The 21,880-nt window shown below is 46.2% G+C and overlaps 2 non-coding genes across 2 annotated transcripts; one reads left to right on the top strand and one right to left on the bottom strand.

Annotated features, from left to right (window-relative positions):
• Positions 1-7,676: 7,676 nt before the first annotated feature.
• Positions 7,677-7,749, bottom strand: trnar-ucu (transfer RNA arginine (anticodon UCU)). The gene has a single exon. It is a non-coding gene; the product is annotated as a tRNA-Arg (tRNA).
• Positions 7,750-20,059: 12,310 nt separating this feature from the next.
• Positions 20,060-20,132, top strand: trnar-ccu (transfer RNA arginine (anticodon CCU)). Its single transcript has one exon. It is a non-coding gene; the product is annotated as a tRNA-Arg (tRNA).
• The last annotated feature ends 1,748 nt before the right edge of the window (positions 20,133-21,880 follow it).

Below are 21,880 nucleotides of genomic sequence, written 5' to 3'. Positions count from 1 at the left end.
CAATCAAGAGTTGTTGCTTAAAGGTCTGGGTAAATCACGTGCATTCGCAAAAAGGACAGATACAGTATGCCTGAGCTATGGTTTGAAAATGTGAAAGGGTCCAGTATCAGTGGATGGAACATGAATGCCTGTAATAATAAAGTTTCAACCTTTGGCTCGCATAACTCCCTCCATTTTTCTTAGAGTGTTTCATAGATCAATTAATTAAATGATTTATAAAATCTATAATTTATTAACAAATGAGCATGTAACTCTTTCAACAGGACCATCAGGCTCATTATAAATTAAACAAATTGTTCTTAAAAAATATTTATACAAATACCTGCGTGCCTGACGTTAGCTCTGGAGACTAGAATATCAATTTCTCCTCTATAAATTGCATTTGAAGTATATGCTAAAGCAAAGTAATGTCACCCAACATTTTGCAAAATTACCTGTATAATCACACCTCAACATTTAAATACAAAACCATAGTCTCTGGTTTTTGATCAACTTTTCTTTAACAGTGCGGACCTTTTGGCACTTTCTGCCAGACAGTACAGTTTTCATTACCTTGTAAAAGTTGCATATTTAGTCTTGACCAAAACATTTTGACCTGCTGCCAAAATTGGAATTGTGCATCCTTATACTGCAGCTCAGAATAATTTAAATATGCCAGTTCTTTTGAGTAATTCATTGCAAACATTTTGCTGAAACTAGGCAAATGAAAGATGGACATGAAAATGTTTCAAAATGTTTCAAAGGAGCTCCTATTTAAATTTGGGTTAGCTTTTGAATGTTTCTGATTCAGTGCCTCAAACCATTGCCACTGAGATCACATAGTGTACCCCTGCAGTTTAACTTGTGAAAATTTATAAATAATAGTTTCCCTGAAAAAAGGTCGAAATCACTGCATTTGGATGCATTATGTTCCATTAGGGAAGGAGCAGTTTGACCTTTGTCTATGACGGGCTCACTTAAGCCTGTTGTTATCAGCAGAGGATTCCATCAAGGTCCACAATGTGTACTAATAAGTCTTAGTCTGACCTTTATCTGTAAACTGATCATAGATAGATAGATAGATAGATAGATAGATACCCAAAAGTGACATGATCCATGAATGAGATGGTTGCTATCACCACAATAAAATGTATTTCTGATTATACTCTTGCAAATCTGTCTATTTAAACAATGCATTTTATGATGTTTTTAATTAATGGAAATAGTGACCTTGTTTAAAGTTAACACAAGGATCTTATGTAATTTAAGAGCACTGTTCAGTGAAGTTCAGGCAATGGGTTACCTTATTCTTCTCCCAAAAAAGCAATAGGATTCATTTGAGTGCAACTCAAATAAACCTTCTGAGCTGGTTAAAATTTTTACACCTTTCCCAGAAAATATACACTGACATGTGGGCAAAGGCAGAACAAGAAACACAAAGGCTGCCAAATATGTTTAAATGATTTAAACACAGTTTAAGGGGCAAAAATGCATTTTCAATATCTTCAGTGTAATTCCTTAACAAACATGTTCCATAACATGAACCTTAATTCTAACTATGTTGCAGTCTTGACATTTTTCACACATCTTACATTTCAGGAATCATGAATACATACCAGCGCAAATTACTAATGGCATGATGGCAAAAACCAGGTGCAGTGAGACAACAGACCTACTTGCTGCACCAGTGTGTTGCCCATGATAGTACTGTAATAACAAAAATATAACCCTTTTCTGTGTATTGCTCAACAATTTTTATGATTAATAAAAGAAAATTTGTGTTATTAAAACTGACTCAGCTCAGATCCTTCCAGTAGCTTTCTACAAAGAATGAGGTCTGTTTTGGAAAAGACGGTTTGCAGAGCAATCTTGAAGACATCAAACAAGCGGTTGAAAAGGTTAGTGGATTGTATGCCACTTTCTTACAATTGGAGGGTGCCAAGTCCAGTGTTAAGGAAGATGAGGAAAGACATGACATCAGTTCTTGATTGGCTCATACAATGAAATGGTCTGACAGACATGGTGCCATGCTCTGGTGTGCTGCTCTGCTACTGAGTTCTGCACCTAAATTTCTTCTTTATGTTTATCTATCAATGTGGGTGGAAAAAAAATCAAGACATAAGAAAACCGTTACTCATTTAGTTTGAGATAAAAATACTCTTGTGATTTCTTGGACAGGGGGTGCGGTGGCGCAGTGGGTTGGCCCAGGTCCTGCTCTCTGGTGGGTCTGGGGTTCAAGTTCCGCTTGGGGTGCCTTGCAACGGACTGGCGTCCCGTCCTGGGTGTGTCCCCTCCCCCTCTGGCCTTACGTCCTGTGTTGCCGGGTTAGGCTCTGGCTCCTTGCGACCCTGTATGGGACAAGCGGTTCAGACAGCGTGTGCGTGTGTGATCTCTTGGGATAGTTTTCTTGCCTTTAGATGAAAGAATATGGATAAATATTTAATCTACTAGGAAACAATACCTGCTGATGATAATGATCCATGACAATTCAAAATTTTACATTCTCCTCATGCTTTTATCAACATAATTATGAAATAACACATTGTTCATTGAATAATACATTTTTGCAATTGCAGAAGCAGCTGCAAAAATCAGTTTAAGACTGTATAAATTCTTGCAATTAAATCTTATCTTTGAATTCATCAAACCCGAGTCCAAATGTCATCCTGGTAGTGGAATCAGGGATGTGTCACGGACATAATTTCTGTTTTGCTAGTCATGAAGTGAATCAGATATAAATTTTGTGATAACAGATAAAAATACCTCCCATTCTCAGCATACAAGACATGGACCTTACAAAAGATTTTCTGACAAGCAATAACAATGTCTGTTGGGGAGGTGTTCCAGGCTTGTCCCACTGGGAGGAGGCCTCGGGGCAGCAGACCCAGGACACGTTGGAGAGACTACGTCTCCCAGCTGGCCTGGGAACGCCTTGGGATTCCCCCAGAGGAGCTGGAGGAGGTGTGCGGGGAGAGGGAAATCTGGGGGGCTCTGCTTGGACTACTGCCCCTGTGACCCGGTCCCGGATAAGCGGAGGAAGATGGATGGATGGATGGATGGATGGATGGATGGATGGATGGATGGATGGATGGATGGATGGAGGTTTCCTACAATAGTGCTTCAATAAAATTTTTCATAACCTATTTGCTTCTAACTAGTCACATTTATTAATGCAGCTGGGACTTTCCTCCAAAGGAACTTACCATGTTAAGATACCTCTTCAGCCATTTACACAGCTGAAGAATTTCATCAGAGTAATCGAGGGTAGGTACTTTGCTCAAGGGAACTGTAGCAGTAGCTGAGATTCAAACCTACCAACTTCAGGTCAAGAGGCAGCAGCACTCACCGCGACGCTACCAAGTGTCTCCGCGGGCTTTAAAAGGCAAACAGTTAAGGCAGTCAAGATGACATTAACCACTTTTTTTTTAGTGTTTACAAACACTTTTACCACGGCAACTCATCAACACGTTTCAAATGCACAGAGGTTCTCGCTTCTGGCTCCGTTGTGGTGGAATGACCTTCCCCTCTCACTCAGAACTGCCTACTTTTAAAAAGGGTCTGAAAACTCATCTCTTCCGGACACATTTCGCCCAAGATCTCTCCAGCTCATATATGGTTTAAGTGTTCATGCACCATAACTTCATGAACGTCACCAGATAAAGGCTTCACTCAGCCACTACTCTGGCATCTTATTTGCTTGCTTGTGTATCTTCTAATATTAAAAAAATAAATAAATAAATAAAAAAATAAATAAAAATTTTTAAAAAGAAAATTGGTAGGAGGATATCGGGATTTGTCTATCTTGTGTTTTATGCACCTCCTTGAATGATGAACCTCGGTGCAGCAAGTGGTAGGTAACAAACTAGGTTTACGTGGGTCATATGTCTCTTAATGTGATGCATAAATTGTACTTTTGCTGAGATGTACGTCGCTTTGGTCAAAAGTGTCTGCCAAATGAATAAGTGTAAATGTAAATGTGGCTCCAAACACTTGAGGTAGAATCCAGACACAGGAAATTAAGCAGACGTGATGATGCCATTAAAAGTCCTGAAATGACACCCATGAGCTACAGACTTTACACCAAGGATCTTCAAAGACCCGTGAAGGTAAACGTTAAGCGCAGGCTAAGGCAGTACCTCTCTGCATCGTTGTGCTCTTCCTCAGACATCCTACTGCAAAGGAAATCCTTCAAGGTGCAGGTATTTTCCATCCACTCAATGAGACCAACGCTGAGGGCAGAACCACAATGTATCAGATATGTATCGCACAGATGCTGCACAACGTTTCCCAGACACAAACCCATGGACACCATAACTAATTAAACATTGTGCCTTACTGACCATTGAGAGCTGACCTTAGAGTTGAGGCTAATTTGTTGAAATCATCAACACCCCACAGTAAACTGGTAAATTCCTTAGTTTGATTTATTATGGAAAGTAACCTAAATGATTACAGTGTGATATCCAGCATTGTTAACACTAATCAGTATTAATCTGTAAGTGACCGATTTGCTACATAAATTTCATTTACTGGATGCAAAAAACAAAGGCCATTATTCAAGATGCCTAGACAATAAAACAAAATTGCAAAATGTATAAGAAAGAAAAGAATTAGGACAGTTGTATTAAAGCAATAACCACACACGTGCACACGCACAGAGAAAAATGGGAAAACGAGAGCGCACCGTGTTGTCATGGGGATGACTTTATAGATACGCAGCACCATGTTCTTCTGAGAGCAGGTGGCGTCACTCCGAAGGATGGTGTTCACGATGCTAAAAAGCTGCTCGATGCGCTGGTGGAAAGGAGCTTTTGTGCTGTTTTGACCACGGTTTCGATGGTGTTGGGCCCGGGATAAGTCCTCGCTGATGCTGAGCCCCACGTACTAAACACAGCCCACCCTCTCCACTGCCGTCCCACTGATTAGAACAAGTGTGCGGTCTCCTCCCACAGTCATCTCCTTGGTTTTACCAACGTTCAGAGAAGAGGTTGTCGTGCTGGCATGGTACTGAACGCTGAGCTGTAATCAAGAAGCAACATTCTCACATATGCCCCTTTCCTGTCCATGTGTGAGAAGGCAGTATGGAGGGCAGTGGCAATAGCACCCTCCGTAGACCTGTTCTGGCAATATGCAAGTGCAGTGGGCCTAGGGTGTCAGGTGGCGAAGAGGGGATGTGAGATTTGACTAACCGCTCAAAGCACTTCATGATAAGTGATGCGAGCGCTGCAGGGCGGTAGTCATTTGAGCAGCTGAGTCTCCACGAGCATCCCTGCAGAGCACGGAGGCCGGTGGCTGGGCTCGTCCAGAGGTGGACCTCTCGCACCCTACGTGAGAATCGTACCCCTAGACCACCAAGCATCCCTCGAGGTCACTTTTTGACCCACCTCGTGTTACTTTTCCAGAGCCCCGCATTTTCCAAACTGTACTTCTTCTTGGCCCGTTTGCTGGGCGGAGACGCTGGAAAGTGACACGGTCTGCCCCCTCGTTCATGACCTGTCGGGTACCCACCTTGTGGCGCAACGGTAGCGCGTCTGACTCCAGATCAGAAGGCTGCGTGTTCAAATCATGTCGAGGTCAGGCCTGGGATGTCGGCGACCCTCCGACGTGCACTCTCGAGCTAGGTCACAGAGTGCTTTAACACAAGCATGAGGCAAGAAGAACCGTTGCAAACAAAGAAGACAGTCGACTAATGGCTACCATAACGAAGCCCTTTTATAGAGCTATGAGTATCCCTACTGGCCACCAGGGAAAGAGGGAGAAAAAGAAAACCTCTCGGGGTGCACAGGCCAGTGGCTGCCCATCGCTCCTGGGCATTCTAGTTTAAGTAACAATTGTAAGCCAGTTTAACAAGCAATAATGATATTGGTGCTAAATGGTGTCTTGGATCCCCAGCCAAGCACGGAACGCCTCGTTCATCATGGCAGTTGGTCAACATCCTCAGTCAGCATGGGATTCGTCTGTCACCAACGGTCAGCCTCCTCAAGTCTTACGTAGCGAGGCAACGCTCAACAAGAAGAGAGAACAGAGTTAGTAAGTTGTTACTTAACTTAATTTATTATGCATTTTCATAATGGTGGTAAAACACAAGCAAGGCAAGTGGAATTACATTTCGAGGTGGAATGCCTGAGTGAACATGTCAGTCTTTAATCGGGATTTGAAAACAGAAACAGACGGGGCAATTCTCGCAGCAGCATTTTGTACCAGCTGCAGCCTGGATACAGTCTGGTATGGACGACCCGACAATAAAGCAGTGCCAAAGTCCAGCCTGCTTGAGACAAAAGCCTGAAGCATCAGACCCAATGATACAGCTGGTGGTGCCGGCATCAACCCTTTCCCTTCCTGGTGGACACAGGGGCGACGAGATCCGCTATTAGAAGACAGGAGGTGCCGGGGTTCCTGCAAATGGAAACCGGATCTGCCTCATGGGAGCATCAGGAATAACACAAAGCCTCAAAAAAACAGACCCACTGCGTGTGGGAGTGACAGAAGACATTGCTGTGACTAACCGTTCGTTTCTCCTTAGTAACCGCTGTCCGGTGAAGCTGCTGGGTCGCGACCTGCTTGCGAAGCTCGGGGCAACTGTCACTGTGACCGAAGAAGGTGGCAACATCGCATCTCCAGTATTGGGACTGTTGTCTCTGCAGGTGTTATCGCAGTACACCGCTTGGCTGCTGGATGATGACGCGCTGCGGTGAGGTAAGGGTGCCTCCCAACTTGACACAGCCCACACGGTTGCACTGCACAGCACGCTTCTTTGCCAAAGAAACCGTAGCGTATCGACAAGAGTCGCATGAGCTTCCGGCAAACAAACTTGAGGAAGAGAGAATCATTATGTCGGATTTGTTCCTGACAAAGTGCCCCGCTGCAGCCTCTTTTGCTCTGATCCCGGCCCAAAGTAGGTGGTACAAATGGGATTCAGTTCCGCATATATCACTGGGGAAGACAGGAAACTCAGAATGGAAAGATTTGGGCATTTAAAGGCGAAGGCATCGACTCACCTGTAAACACCATAGCAGTGTGGTACCGGAATAATCTCCTGTTACAAGATGACAACGAGGGGGACCATATGCAAGCATGTCGTGTGAACGTTTCATGCTCAAAGGCGGAAATGTGGTGTGAGAAATTGTTCGTTCAAGTGTGGTGTGAAAATATGTTCAAGTAGTCAATATTTTCAAGTGCTTAATATGTTCTAAAGTGATGTAAGAGTTAAGACGTTCAGAAAATATATGCTGTCCGTTTAACGCAATGGAGAAACGTTGATAGGGCAAACAAAACACAAAGAAATTTGAACCTTTAGGATGCGTCCCGGCAGACTTCTAAAACAGGGACAAACTGTTTGGAGGGACGTAGAAGACCGGCAAATAGAGAGCTTTGCCTTACGGCTCAGCTCCTGCATTCACCACCACAGTCCGGTACAGCAACCGCTGCCACCTCACTTGTGAATAAGACCCCAAGATGCTTAAACTCCTCCACCTGGAGCAAATTTTCTCCCCTCACCTGAATGAGGGGGGCAAGACTATCTTTTTCCATGAGAGTAGCATAGATTCAAACTTGAAGGTGCTGATCCTCATACCAACCACATCAATATTAACACCTCTACTCCATAACATTTTTGGTTCGCTGGTTTGTTTTTTTTTTCCTTCTTCTCCCCCCCCCCCCACCAGACACTGAGGAGACCACTACCAACACATCCTTTTCACCCCAGGTGGGACTTGAACCCACAATCCCTGGCTTAGAAGGCCAGTGCCTTATCCATTAGGCCACTGGGGCAAAACCTAGCAGAATACCTAAAGGAAGTGTAAATGAAGAGGAACACCACAGTGATGCTTGGTTCTTACATTTTTCAGTAATGCCTTTCAGTTTAACTGTGAAGCCAGAATACACTAAAAACTCCCAAGTGTTGTTCCAACAACAAGGTGTCGCCTGCCTTATGACACTGTGGCAAACGGATGTGTACTTAAGAAGAAAGGAATTATATCATGCGGGCATATGAACTAGAAATGGATAACAGAGCGTTAATTGAACCGTGAGCGACGTCTGCATCGTCATGGCAATACAGAAATGCGGATGTCTCTTGTGGAAGAAATTCGACATGACTCAAACAAAGGACCCAAGATAGGAGAGAGTATCTTACTTTGTCTCTCCCCAGCGAGAGAGAGAGTCCCTCGTCCCCTGTGCTGGACTTAAGGGAGTCTCCCCGAGCATCCAAAACACACTCCTTACATACGTCTAGAGGCGCATGCTAAGTGCGCACACACGCACACGCGCACACACGCACACACACACACAAATAGTCTTAACCGCTTGCCTCATACAGGGTTGCAGGGAGCGTCGACACGGTGCTTCTTGGGGAGAGGTGAAAGAATCCAGGCTGGTGGCGGAGCAGGTGAAAACTCCTGTGATGAGCGCTCCTGTGGAGCCAAGACAACACAGCCTTCTGCTTTTTGCTACACAGCGCTGTGGTGAAGCAAACACCACATTTGAACACAAGCATGCTCATAAGTGTACTTGGTACCAGAGCTCCTTGGGCCAAAGGCCAACGATCAACTTTGTAGTCGTTTCATCTGGCTTGAGGAAAACATGTTCTGGAAAACTTGGGTGAAGAGAGGTGCTGAGCTGTCAACCCATCACCGTCTGGTGGTGAGCTGGATCAGACGGCAGGGAAAACTGACAGACAGATCCGGTAGGCCCAAGCGCATAGTGAGGGCGTGCTGGGAACAAGTGTCAGAGGACCCTGTCCGGAATGATTTTAACTCCCACCTCCGTGAGAACTCCTCCCGTGTCCCGGAGGAGGTAGGGGACATGGAGTCTGAATGAAAATTTGATTTTAAAAGCTTTGCTATGCCTACATGCTTCTGTAATAGAATGTTTAAGAATGTTTAACTGCTGAATAGCCTATGCAAGAAAGCGGCACATTCCAGGCTATAGTTTGCTCTCTGTATGTCCCCTTTTGTGCCAGCCTGTTCCCATGAGATATCAGAGAAATGTGGCTTACGCAGACTCACGTAAAGCCCAGAGGATGTGTGTAACTGTTTCACTTAAGAAAGGAGATAAACTGGTGACAGTGGACGTGTGTGATGAGAGATTGAGGGGCACAGTGACACACCTGGAATGTTCAAAAAATAACATGTATTCTGCCTATGCTTACAAAAATCTGCCCTAGAATGTGTATAAATATCTGCTTGCCTGGCTGCTCTGGTGTGACTCTGCGCATACGAATAAATAAGGTTTTCTGCAACTCAAGTGACCGAGTGATCTATTTGTATGACAATTCTCATTTTTCCTACCACAGTTTTGGGGGCTCGTCCGGGATCACGACCTTCTGCCGGGACCGACCCGTGTGCCGCGAGGAACCCGACTAAGGGGGCAACCCTCCTAGGTCTAGGGGACCTGCTGGTGACCCAGCCCGAGCAAAAGTCAGGGCTGGCCCGTCCTGCGGTGCACCGATCGACTACGTGACACAGAATACGTGACACAGCTGCAGGTAGAATAGAATAGAATATACTTTGTTGTCCCATTTATGGGAAATTTGCCTTGGACAACCATGACACGGCCAGTGCACAACATTGGACTCACATAAAACAATACATATCATATCATACATTAAAATAAGAATAAATAAAACAACAATCAAAAGATATGAAAAATCTACTGAATCCCAATCTAAATCTCAGTTTTGGAATTCTCTGTTCAAAAACTTAACCTCAGATGGCACAAAAGAATTTTCATAGCAATTTGATTTACACATCAAAATCCTAAATCGTCTCCCTGAGGGTAACATGTTGAAATTCTCATGTAAAATATGTGTGTCATTAGCAGCAATTTTTTGTTTCGCTTCTTTTAAAATAGATACCTCGTACAACTCCTGCATGCGTCGTTTCTCTTCCCACCCTATAATTTTTAGAGCAGTATGTACTAGTCGTGCAAGTTTCGATTTTGATTGGACAGTCAAGTTTCCATGCCATGCTGTAATACCATATCTTAGCAAGCTCTCAAAAACAGACTGGTAAAACAGAAACAAAATCTTCTGGTTAACCCCAAATACTTTTAACCTTCACAAAAAATGTAGTCTCTGCTGAAGTTTTCGAACACAGACTGTTTATGTGAGAAGACCAGCATAACAAATTATCTATATAAACAAACAACCAAGTATTTATATGAAGAAACCTGTTCAATAATATTACCATGTATTATTACAGGTCTATGATCCCCCACAGATCTAGGGTCGAAGATCATTTCAACAGTCTTCATTTCATTTTAAAATCAAGCAATTATCGTCACACCACCCCACAAACCTGGCAACATCAGAAAAGTACTGTTATCCTGATTAGTTAAACACTCATTAGTGTATAATGTAAAGAAAATGGGTGAGCTAACACAACCTTGCGGGGCCCCATATTGGTAGTCTTCACCTCAGAATAAGAATTGTTGACCGTACCTTGTTGTGTTCAATTTGTTAGAAACGAATAAAACCACTTAATGCAAAAGGGATTCACTTTTAACTCTGTCAGCTTCCTAATTAGTAGCTGGGGTTGAAGTGTGTTAAAAGCCAAACTAAAATCTATAAAAAGTAAACGTGCAAATGCGTGCGTATCTTCTAAATGCCTATTCACCAAATGAGTGATACAATTAATGGCGTCCTCGGTGCCCTGCCCAGCCTTAAAGATGAACTGAAACGGGTCAAGGGATAATTTAATCTCATCCTTTAGAACAGTTACAACAAGTCTTTCAAAACATTTCATAACATTTGAAGTCAAAGTCACAGGTCTAAAATCACAATTCTCAACCGGGCAATTTTTCTTGGGAACCGGCGTAATTCTAGTTTTTTCCACAAAGATGGATTGGTATGCGAGTCAAATGATTTCTGGAAAATAGGGCAGAATGCTGGAGTAAGTTCACTGGCACAAGTTTTCGGCAAAAAACCAGAAATTCCATCAGGACCTGCTGATTTCTTGGCTCGTATGCCTCTAAATAGCAAACTAACTGCGTGTGGAGCCACCTCTAATCTCTGATCTGAATTACACACGATAGAGTCCTGATCTACCATTCACACCGAAGGTGACTCAAACCTAAGAAAATAGTCATTTCAGTCATCTGCTCTTTGTTGGTCATTGCTAGTCATGAGCCTTTTTCGGGGGATTCCGTATTGGTTGCTACTTTTATAGCAACCCAAAGTTTTTTGGAGTCCCCTGAATTAAAATTTTGTTCTACAGTTTCCTCTGTGTTTTTTCCTTGTCCCCTTCAACAACGCATTTAATTCCTTTTGGACTAATTTTAATTCCATTTTATCTTGATTGATGAAAGCCAACCTCTTCCTGTTTAAAGACTCCTTGACCTCCCTTGTTACATAACTTTTGTTCTTAGGAAATACAGTTACAGCTTTCTTCTCAACAACTGTGTCCATACAAAACGTTAATGTAGTCTGTTATTGTCTCTGTGGCATCCAAAATATCAATTTCATGAAACAGGAACACACAGGCCCGGGTTGCAGAAACGGTGCTTCTCATGCCAGGAAAGACGGCACGAGGAGTAAGTGAGAGGTTCGCGACTATTCGTCCAGCAAACCCAAAACTGTGGAATAGTCTACCAGTTAACCTCTGTGAGAAGAGCGCTCTATAAACATAAATTGAATTGAACTGATGTGGGGCACCAGGTCGGAGCGGTCAATAGACCAGTTCCTTCACCGCTCGTCCCCCCTTCATCCTAGGCGCTGTGACTGAATGTCGTCACCACCGACACCGTGGTCAAAACAGCACGGAAGCGCCTGTCCTCTCTCCGTAGGCTGAACAAGTTTGGCATGCCATCCCGGATCCGGGGCTAATTTCTACAGGCGTACAGCCGAGAGCATCCCGACCGGCTGCATCCACTGCCTGGTATGGGAGCTGCTCGGCCCAGCATTGTGAGGAACCGCAGAGGGTGGTGAAGTCGGCACAGCTCATCGGTGGCTCTGAGCTTCCAAACATCCGGGACATCTACGCAGCCAGATGCCTGAAGAAGGCCTGGGCTATCCTCAAGGACCCCAGTCATCCTGGTCACGCACCGTTTTCTCTCCTGCCGTCCGCTAAATATTGCCAAAGCATCAAATCAAAATCAAACAGACTGCGGGATAGCGTCTATCTCCAGGCTGTTAGACGCCCGAACAGTCGAGCGGCATCCGAATGCAGCAACTCATCCGGTTTTCGTTAAGTAGTTTCACTTCATAGTTATTGGTGTTACCAGATTTCTGTTGCGCTGCAATTTGAAAACGTTATTTGTAATCTTAAGGTATGTTGTTCCTTTTATTTTTTTTTTTAAAATCACCCTACCACACACACTCAAAGACATTTCATCGCAGCAACCACTGCTGCATGCTCTATTGTTGTGCATCTGGTGACTAAACCTTTGACTGATTGATTGATTGATTGATTGATTGATTGATTGATTGACTTGCACCACCTGTGCTTAGGTGTCGGGGAAGGCCGCTTTGTCTCCCGGGCGCCTGAAGGTAGTGCACCCCACCGACGCTGGTGTTTCTCCAGCGAAGGCTCTGAACGTCGAGGGAGCACGAAAGAAGAACCTGTGTGGCCTGGAGGTCGGAGATTCGAGTCGTTCCGCTATGCGCGCCGTCTTCCCTCGGCCGGGCGGCAGGCCGCAAGCGCTACTGGACGTTGCTGGGAAGAGGAAGAAACCCCTGCCGAGGGGCGTCACTGCGCCGTCTCCATTGTAGAGTGGCTCTGTCGACTGGCGCAAAGCGGTACGCTTCATTTAAAAATCTCAAAGGCGTTTGGTAAGAATCTCCAGCCGGGTACAAATGCCACGGACGATGCGGTTCCCGACAGCAGGCCGAGGAATGGGGTCGCGGAGAGTGGGGGGCTCGTTCGTCTAGGGGTATGATTTTCCTTTCGGGTGTGAGAGGTCCCGGGTTCAAATCCTGGACGAGCCCGCCAAGCTCTCTGCTTGGCTGTGTCAGTTGAGCTCTCAAAAGCATTGCAGGCAAATTCAGCATGGGCCAAGGGGCTTGTGGGAAGGCTCCTGCTGAGGAGGGGAAAGAGCCCTAGTAGAGCAGGCTAGGCTGGTGCTCCTGTTGTGTGTGGAAGCAGTGCCTTCTTTCTGGCACCTCAGGAGTCAACCAGCTGTTCCCTCCATGCAGGAGGAAGCTTTAAGCCTTCCTCCGATGCTGCTTTCCAGCAAGTGAGAAGGTGGCAAGATGGATTCTAGAGCTGCATTTTGCTTGTGCTCCTCCTGAATTTGCACACTTAAGCTTGCTTGCACTTCCACAGAAGTGCTGGTAGCAGTGGTGTTCCTGCCTGGCTCTGTCAGTAGTGTGCAAGAGTCTTAAGCTGAGGGTCATGGGCTCAAGCCCCGGTCTGGGAAACTGTACTTCATTAAAGGTGCCCGGGGGAGGTTCTCTTTTGCAGCGTGAGCCCTGCAACCTGGCGTGGGAAGAAATGCGGCTTTCCGTCTTCGACAACCAGCGCCTCGTGAAATTTGCAGGGTTCCTTCGCAAGCCGACGAAATCCACGGGGGAACGCAAACTGTCCCCATCTACATGAGGAAGGCTTGCATGGCGTCAGCGCTTTCCTGGCTCTGAGCAAGGGTTATGCAGCTGCTGACAATAGCACCGGTTGCTGGGCCTGTCTGTACTCATGTGCCAAAATTAGTGTCATCTGGACTACCACTCATGCCTTTACCCCTAGGGTTTTGTGGATGGAGCCGTTTCCCGAACTTTTACCCCACAGCAGCTTTGCATCGCGGTGTCCTGTTACACGGCACCAGTGAATTCTGGAAAAGTGTATGAGCAATTCGTACAGTCATAGCAACTCCGCGTGAAGCCTCTAACAGTAAAATATTTAGTGTGAGCCAACCGGGTAATCCTGTCTCCTTGGGATACTATCGCGACTTTTCCACGCGGAATTCGACTAAAGACAAATTACACCCTTACGTGACTCTTAGAGCCAACCTGAATGGAACGATCTGTGTCGTCAGCCTGGCTCTGTCACACGTGTGGGTAGTTCTAAATGCACCTACATGGCCAGGCAAACAAGCCCTGATAGTTCGCAACAGCTTCTTCTGATGTCCAACGGTACGCAGGAAAATACCTTTAATGTTACCTTCACGGTGACTTATTTTACCAAACGGTACTTTCTGGGTGTGTGGTAAATGCGCCTAGCCATGGCTTCCAAAGAATCAGTCCGGAGGTTCCTGTTATTTGTCCTATGTAGTGCCCCACGTTCGAAAGTTGTCCCAACCTCCGTGGCGTCCAGATTCTTGTCTCCTCCGCTGTCGGAGAAATAGTCCTCCCTTGGTGAAAACTGGACTTTCTGAAACGGGAGAGAGATTTTCTGGTATTGTTCCCAACGTGTGGTATCGGTAAAGCTGCTCGGCAGACGCTCTATTCAGCACAAGCATCAGAAGAAATAGCCAACGGTACGACTGAGAGCCTTAAGGACATTAATGCTGTTGCTATGCAAAGGCGAATGGCAGTAGATTATCCTCTGGCCGCAGAAGGAGCAACATGTGCTGTTGTAGCGTGTAGTGTGGTTCACCCATAGTGTGTGAGTGTATTCCACTGATGTATGGATGAGTGACCCATTGTAAGTGGTGTATCTAGCAGTGCAAGTCACCTCGGTGAATAAGGTGTGTGGGCTGATAACACTACATAGAGTTCCTTGGAAGTCGCTTTGGAGAAATAGCGTGTGCTAAATGAATAAACGTTAACGTCGGATCAGAATGTTGCACGTATGTCCCGGGCAATTCCGAGCGTATAAACTCGTTGGCGGGTAACGTTATGGAAGTTGGTTCTCAGTTTCGTGATTTTAAGAACGGTGACGAACTCTGGGACTGGCTAGGAATAAGCGGCTGGTGGGGTGGTCTATTGAAACTCTTCTTATGAATACTTCTTGCTATTTTATCCGTCTTCCTGTTACTGACGTGTTGTTTGTCGTGTGTTAAGGCTGCTATTGCTGAAACAACGTTCACGACTACAGCAATGGCACAGGGGATAAACGACGAAGATGATTGTGCCCTAATACCCGACCGGGACGAGCTAGGTGAGAAAGCTCGTGAACTTGAACCTCGTGAAGAAGAAGAATCTGAGTCAGAAGAGTGAGCACCTCCAGAAGGCTCAACGGCGAGATCTGGCGTCCCAGACCCACCCCCCTCCATGCCCGCAGTGCCATCCCGGTGACTCCACCCACCAAAAGACCTCCCACCCCAGCCACACATTGACCACCAACAAACCAACCAACACACCACATCAGCATATGGAGGTGACAACAAAACTCGAACCATTTGATGTTCACATAGGCGAGTACTCCCCACTCAGGTGTGCTTCCCCCAAACACCCTGCTGCCTCCACAACCACTGACTGGATCTTTCTGCTACCTCTGACAAGCTTTTAATCGCTGCTCTTAACGACTGACCCCTGAAACCAAAATCCAACAATAGCGACGTGGTTGATTTTGCAACAAACCCTCTTGCACCAATCTCCACCGGTCTAATAACGCACTGCCAGCCTCGCTCCCTCACCTCACCAGCCAACTCAGTGTACTTCAGTGTCTTCCTCTCATAGGCATCTTCTAATGCATCTTCGAAGGGTATCGTTAATTCAGTGAAGCACACTATCCGCGCGCCCTCGGAGTACAGGACAATATCGGGTCTCAATGCCGTGACCGCAATGCACTGCGGCATCTGCAGCTGTTTTCCCACGTCCGCTACCAACTTCCAGTCTCGCACTTCACCCCACTTAAAACTCGTACGGCCGCGTCCACGCGCGTGGCATGCAACGCTCTCCCCCTCCCGCACAAAATAAATTACCTCATTTCTCCCGCAACACGGGAGTGAATTGACTTCAACCCGCTTGTTCTCCAACAAGCATGCCAAGGATTTTAGCACTTCATTATGCCTCCAAGTATATCTTCCCTGAGATAAACTAACCTTACATGCAGACAAAATATGCCTCAAATAGGCTATACCACCACACAAGCTGCAAGTCGGCTCCGTACCTACCCAGCGATTAAGATTCTGTGGAGTAGGGAGAACATCGTAGGTGGCTCCGATGAGAAAGTTAATACGACCGGCGTCCATCGCCCACAGATCACGCCAGCTGATCTTCCGTTTCTCCACATGCTCCCAAGCCAAACATTGCCCTTGCGCACCATGTGGCGTCGCAGTTACCCGCCTCGTCTCCTCTTCCTGCTCGCGGATAAAACCAATCACCATCCTTCTCCTCTCCGGCAACTTGGCTTTACTCCGCAACTTTATTCGATCGCCGGCACCAAGCCCCGCCCTACCTACCTGCACCTGACCGACCGCATCTCTGTGCTCAAGCGCTGTCTGTGCATGCGCAACAGCTTCCCGTGGATCCCACTTACATCCTGTTTTTAAATTTACAGGAATCGATCTCACCACTGGGTCTTTTGTGCTTGACAATGTTAATTCCAAGCCAACCTTGGCACACTTGAATTCTTCCACAAGACTAGTCAGTGGTAATTCCAAGACCCTCTCCTAATAGCTTTGCTCATCAGCCTTTCCAGTCTTTCAACCCCTGACACAGAAACCTCGTATATAGTTAGCGGCCATCTAATACGAGGCAACAAACCAAACTGCAGGCACCAAACCTTCGGCTTCCCTGGTAAAAAAGATTAATCAATCCTATTAATTGCCTGTACTACATTCTCCCTTAATCTTTTAAGCTGCTCCCTGTCGCTAAGTGAGGAATCATACCATCGACCCAACCTTTTAATTGACCTTTCAGCCACTGACGGAACCTTTTCCCCATCATTCTGGAAATTCTCCTGCGATAACTTTCCTTTAACTATTGACAAGCTCCTACACTTTGCTAGGTTTAATTTTCAGTCCGGCCAACTTTTGATTTCCATTGAACTTCATTAATAAGCGACGAGTACATGGGATAGTAGTAGTAAGCACAGTCATATCGTCCATATACGCTCTGATTGGCGGAAGGCGAGAACCATCCTTCAGCCTCATATCCCCAACCACCCATCTCGACGCCCTTATTATCACCTCCATAGCCATGGTAAAAGCCAGAGGCGAGATTGTGCATCCGGCCATTATGCCAATCCCCAACCCGCTGCCAAGTTGTGGTGTATTGTTTGGTACAAAAATAAAACTGGATGTCTTCAAAATACACCTTAACCAGTCTCGTAATACACTCTGGGACTTCAAAAAAAAAAAACAAAACAAATGCCCTCCACAACAAAACATGCAGCACTGAACCAAAGGCATTCGCCAAGTCCAAAAAAATCACGTGGAGGTCTTCACCTTCCATCTTGGCCTCCTTTATCTGGTGCCAGATCATACAAAAATGCTCTAAACAGCCTGAAAAACCCGCAATTCCTGCTTCCTGCACAGATGTGTCAATTAAGTTGTTGGCCAACAAATATGCAGACAACCTCTGCGCCACAACACTAAAAAATATTTTCCCTTCAACATTAAGAAGGCACATTGGCCTGAATTGCCATAATTTCTACCGCATCTTTCTCTTTTTGGGTATAAATACCCCTCCTGCTCGCCGCCATTCTTTTGGAATGGTACCTTTTTTCCATACGACCACCATCTGCTTCCACAATAACTTTAAAACATCCGGGGCACCTTTATAAACCCGTTAAGGAACCCCATTGGGTCCTGGTGCAGATGCTGCCCTCGCACGCCGTACCACCTCTTGTACTTCTTTCAACCTTGGAGGACACATGTCCATTTGTGCCACGATCTCCCCTAATGGAGGAATATCTGCAGGTACTTTAAAAACCCTCTCACTTTCACCATCGGTGTGCATTCCAGCAGATAGCTCTCCAACTCCCTCCTTTGAACATTTAAACAACCAGACTTCTCTTGCTCAAGCAAGGACTTCACAAATTTCAATGGGTCCTTAAAAAATGCCACCATAGCTTGCTCCTTCTTCTTCCTCCTCAGTCTAAGCTTTTCCGCTCTCCTCAACACTACCAATCTACGTTTCAATTCTTCCTGCAGAATATTAATACCACTTCTACCTTCCTCATCTGCTCGTTTCCAAAGCTTTTTTAAGTGTCTTCTTTCCTGAATCAACCTCTCAATTTCCATCTGCCGTCTTGACCTTAACATGCTCTGCTCACCCTTACGCTTCTTCTCGAACACCTCAGACCTCTTCTTCCCATAGTCGTATATAATCTCACCCAATTGGTTTATCTTAGACTCAGCCGTACCCTTCAGGCCATTTGAAATCCCTCTCAAGTCATTGTTTTTAGAGGTCCACTCCTTACAGTAGGTGGCGCCTGGCCATCTCACCTTAGGTTTTTGTTCTCATCTTGGTATCATCTGCCCCGCATCCTCTCCATGATCGATGCTGCCTTGTGCATCCATCTTTGGTCTTGTCTCCTCTAAGACAGAGGTATTGATGTCCTGTGGTCTTTGGTGTGCAACCTGCCCCTGGACTTCACCTGACTTATCTGGACCACTCCGTAGGTGGTGGCGATCAATGCGGGGCCCCTGCCTCGTCCCCCTAAACACTTCTTCTTGCCTTGATGAATTCTTAGGCTTCTCACTGAAGTCACCTTCCTCCAGCCACAAACACACACCTGCAGCACCGATCCACCCCTACTTGGCGTGGTTGTGTTCGTGCTTTCCCCCCTACTCATGGTCAAGTTCACGCCAAGGTCTAAAGCCGTTATATCCACCGATGAGTCGTCTTCCACCCCTGCTCTCACTGACTCTTGGGGTATTGATAACATTTGTGTGTCTGTAGCTTAAACAGGGCGCACCTCCTGCTACACAAGAGCACAAGATGCTGCTGACACAGGTTGCTAGCCCATGTCAGCCCCTAGTGGGGTCTGTTCCCTCCTGCCAGCAGTCTCTCCTTGCTGTCACACGGTCTTTCCCATGCCGCCAGCTGCCCTGTTCACAGCAGTCACTAGTCACCTAGAACCAACATGCAATAATACACAGGGAAAGATGTTCAACCCCCTTGTGCCAAAATCAAGGGGGGCTGGACACAAACCAACCACGCCACCAGTACTCCATCCCTCCCAAAACCCCACATACCCCTCACGCCCCACCAAACAGTTCCCTCCACTTTATATTAAAAAAAAAAAAAAAAAAAAAAATTGTGCAATTGATTTGTTCCATAACTGCTGCAGAAAGCCCGCTGCGCAAGAAGCAGGAATGTACCGAAACTGCGCCCCCAACTCAGACACTAACCAGACACTGGCTGGTAGCGAAAAAACAAGGAAATAAATAAGGTTAATGCGCATAGCTCACTCTATCCTGTAGGGAGCGTACCAGATAAGTAAGTAACAAATTCGAAGCAAACACGAGCTGAGCACGCGTTGATCATGCAGAGAGAAAGCCAATGAGAAATGCCACCATATGCTTAGCATGAGAGGGGGGTGCACTGGTGCAGTGGCACAGTGGCGCAGTGGTGCAGTGGCACAGTGGGGGTTGGACCAGGTCCTGTTTTCCAGTGGATCTGGGGTTTGAGTCCTGCTTGGGGTGCCTTACGATGGACTGGTGTCCTGTTCTGAGTGTGTCCCCTTATGCCCTCAGTTGCTGGGTTAGGCTCTGGCTCCCTGCAACCCTGTATGAGGCAAGCGGTTAAGACTATTTGTGTGTGTGTGTGCGCGTGTGCGCACTTAGCATGCGCCTCTAGACGTATGTAAGGAGTGTGTTTTGGATGCTCGGGGAGACTCCCTTAAGTCCAGCACAGGGGACGAGGGACTCTCTCTCTCTCTGGGGAGAGACAAAGTAAGATACTCTCTCCTATCTTGGGTCCTTTGTTTGAGTCATGTCGAATTTCTTCCGCAAGAGACATCCGCGTTTCTGTATTGCCATGACGATGCAGAAGTCGCTCGCGGTTCAATTAACGCTCTGTTATCCATTTCTAGTTCATATGCCCGCATGATATAATTCCTTTCTTCTTAAGCACACATCCGTTTGCCACAGTGTCATAAGGCAGGCGACACCTTGTTGTTGGAACAACACTTGGGAGTTTTTAGTGTATTCTGGCTTCACAGTTAAACTGAAAGGCATTACTGAAAAATGTAAGAACCAAGCATCACTGTGGTGTTCCTCTTCATTTACACTTCCTTTAGGTATTCTGCTAGGTTTTGCCCCAGTGGCCTAATGGATAAGGCACTGGCCTCCTAAGCCAGGGATTGTGGGTTCAAGTCCCACCTGGGGTGAAAAGGATGTGTTGGTAGTGGTCTCCTCAGTGTCTGGTGGGGGGGGGGAGAAGAAGGAAAAAAAAAAACAAACCAGCAAACCAAAAATGTTATGGAGTAGAGGTGTTAATATTGATGTGGTTGGTATGAGGATCAGCACCTTCAAGTTTGAATCTATGCTACTCTCATGGAAAAAGATAGTCTTGCCCCCCTCATTCAGGTGAGGGGAGAAAATTTGCTCCAGGTGGAGGAGTTTAAGCATCTTGGGGTCTTATTCACAAGTGAGGTGGCAGCGGTTGCTGTACCGGACTGTGGTGGTGAATGCAGGAGCTGAGCCGTAAGGCAAAGCTCTCTATTTGCCGGTCTTCTACGTCCCTCCAAACAGTTTGTCCCTGTTTTAGAAGTCTGCCGGGACGCATCCTCAAGGTTCAAATTTCTTTGTGTTTTGTTTGCCCTATCAACGTTTCTCCATTGCGTTAAACGGACAGCATATATTTTCTGAACGTCTTAACTCTTACATCACTTTAGAACATATTAAGCACTTGAAAATATTGACTACTTGAACATATTTTCACACCACACTTGAACGAACAATTTCTCACACCACATTTCCGCCTTTGAGCATGAAACGTTCACACGACATGCTTGCATATGGTCCCCCTCGTTGTCATCTTGTAACAGGAGATTATTCCGGTACCACACTGCTATGGTGTTTACAGGTGAGTCGATGCCTTCGCCTTTAAATGCCCAAATCTTTCCATTCTGAGTTTCCTGTCTTCCCCAGTGATATATGCGGAACTGAATCCCATTTGTACCACCTACTTTGGGCCGGGATCAGAGCAAAAGAGGCTGCAGCGGGGCACTTTGTCAGGAACAAATCCGACATAATGATTCTCTCTTCCTCAAGTTTGTTTGCCGGAAGCTCATGCGACTCTTGTCGATACGCTACGGTTTCTTTGGCAAAGAAGCGTGCTGTGCAGTGCAACCGTGTGGGCTGTGTCAAGTTGGGAGGCACCCTTACCTCACCGCAGCGCGTCATCATCCAGCAGCCAAGCGGTGTACTGCGATAACACCTGCAGAGACAACAGTCCCAATACTGGAGATGCGATGTTGCCACCTTCTTCGGTCACAGTGACAGTTGCCCCGAGCTTCGCAAGCAGGTCGCGACCCAGCAGCTTCACCGGACAGCGGTTACTAAGGAGAAACGAACGGTTAGTCACAGCAATGTCTTCTGTCACTCCCACACGCAGTGGGTCTGTTTTTTTGAGGCTTTGTGTTATTCCTGATGCTCCCATGAGGCAGATCCGGTTTCCATTTGCAGGAACCCCGGCACCTCCTGTCTTCTAATAGCGGATCTCGTCGCCCCTGTGTCCACCAGGAAGGGAAAGGGTTGATGCCGGCACCACCAGCTGTATCATTGGGTCTGATGCTTCAGGCTTTTGTCTCAAGCAGGCTGGACTTTGGCACTGCTTTATTGTCGGGTCGTCCATACCAGACTGTATCCAGGCTGCAGCTGGTACAAAATGCTGCTGCGAGAATTGCCCCGTCTGTTTCTGTTTTCAAATCCCGATTAAAGACTGACATGTTCACTCAGGCATTCCACCTCGAAATGTAATTCCACTTGCCTTGCTTGTGTTTTACCACCATTATGAAAATGCATAATAAATTAAGTTAAGTAACAACTTACTAACTCTGTTCTCTCTTCTTGTTGAGCGTTGCCTCGCTACGTAAGACTTGAGGAGGCTGACCGTTGGTGACAGACGAATCCC

Source organism: Scleropages formosus, unplaced genomic scaffold, assembly GCF_900964775.1.
Source record: "Scleropages formosus unplaced genomic scaffold, fSclFor1.1, whole genome shotgun sequence".
In the NCBI taxonomy this organism is placed as follows: domain Eukaryota; kingdom Metazoa; phylum Chordata; class Actinopteri; order Osteoglossiformes; family Osteoglossidae; genus Scleropages; species Scleropages formosus.
This window is presented reverse-complemented; position numbering and strand designations above follow the sequence as displayed.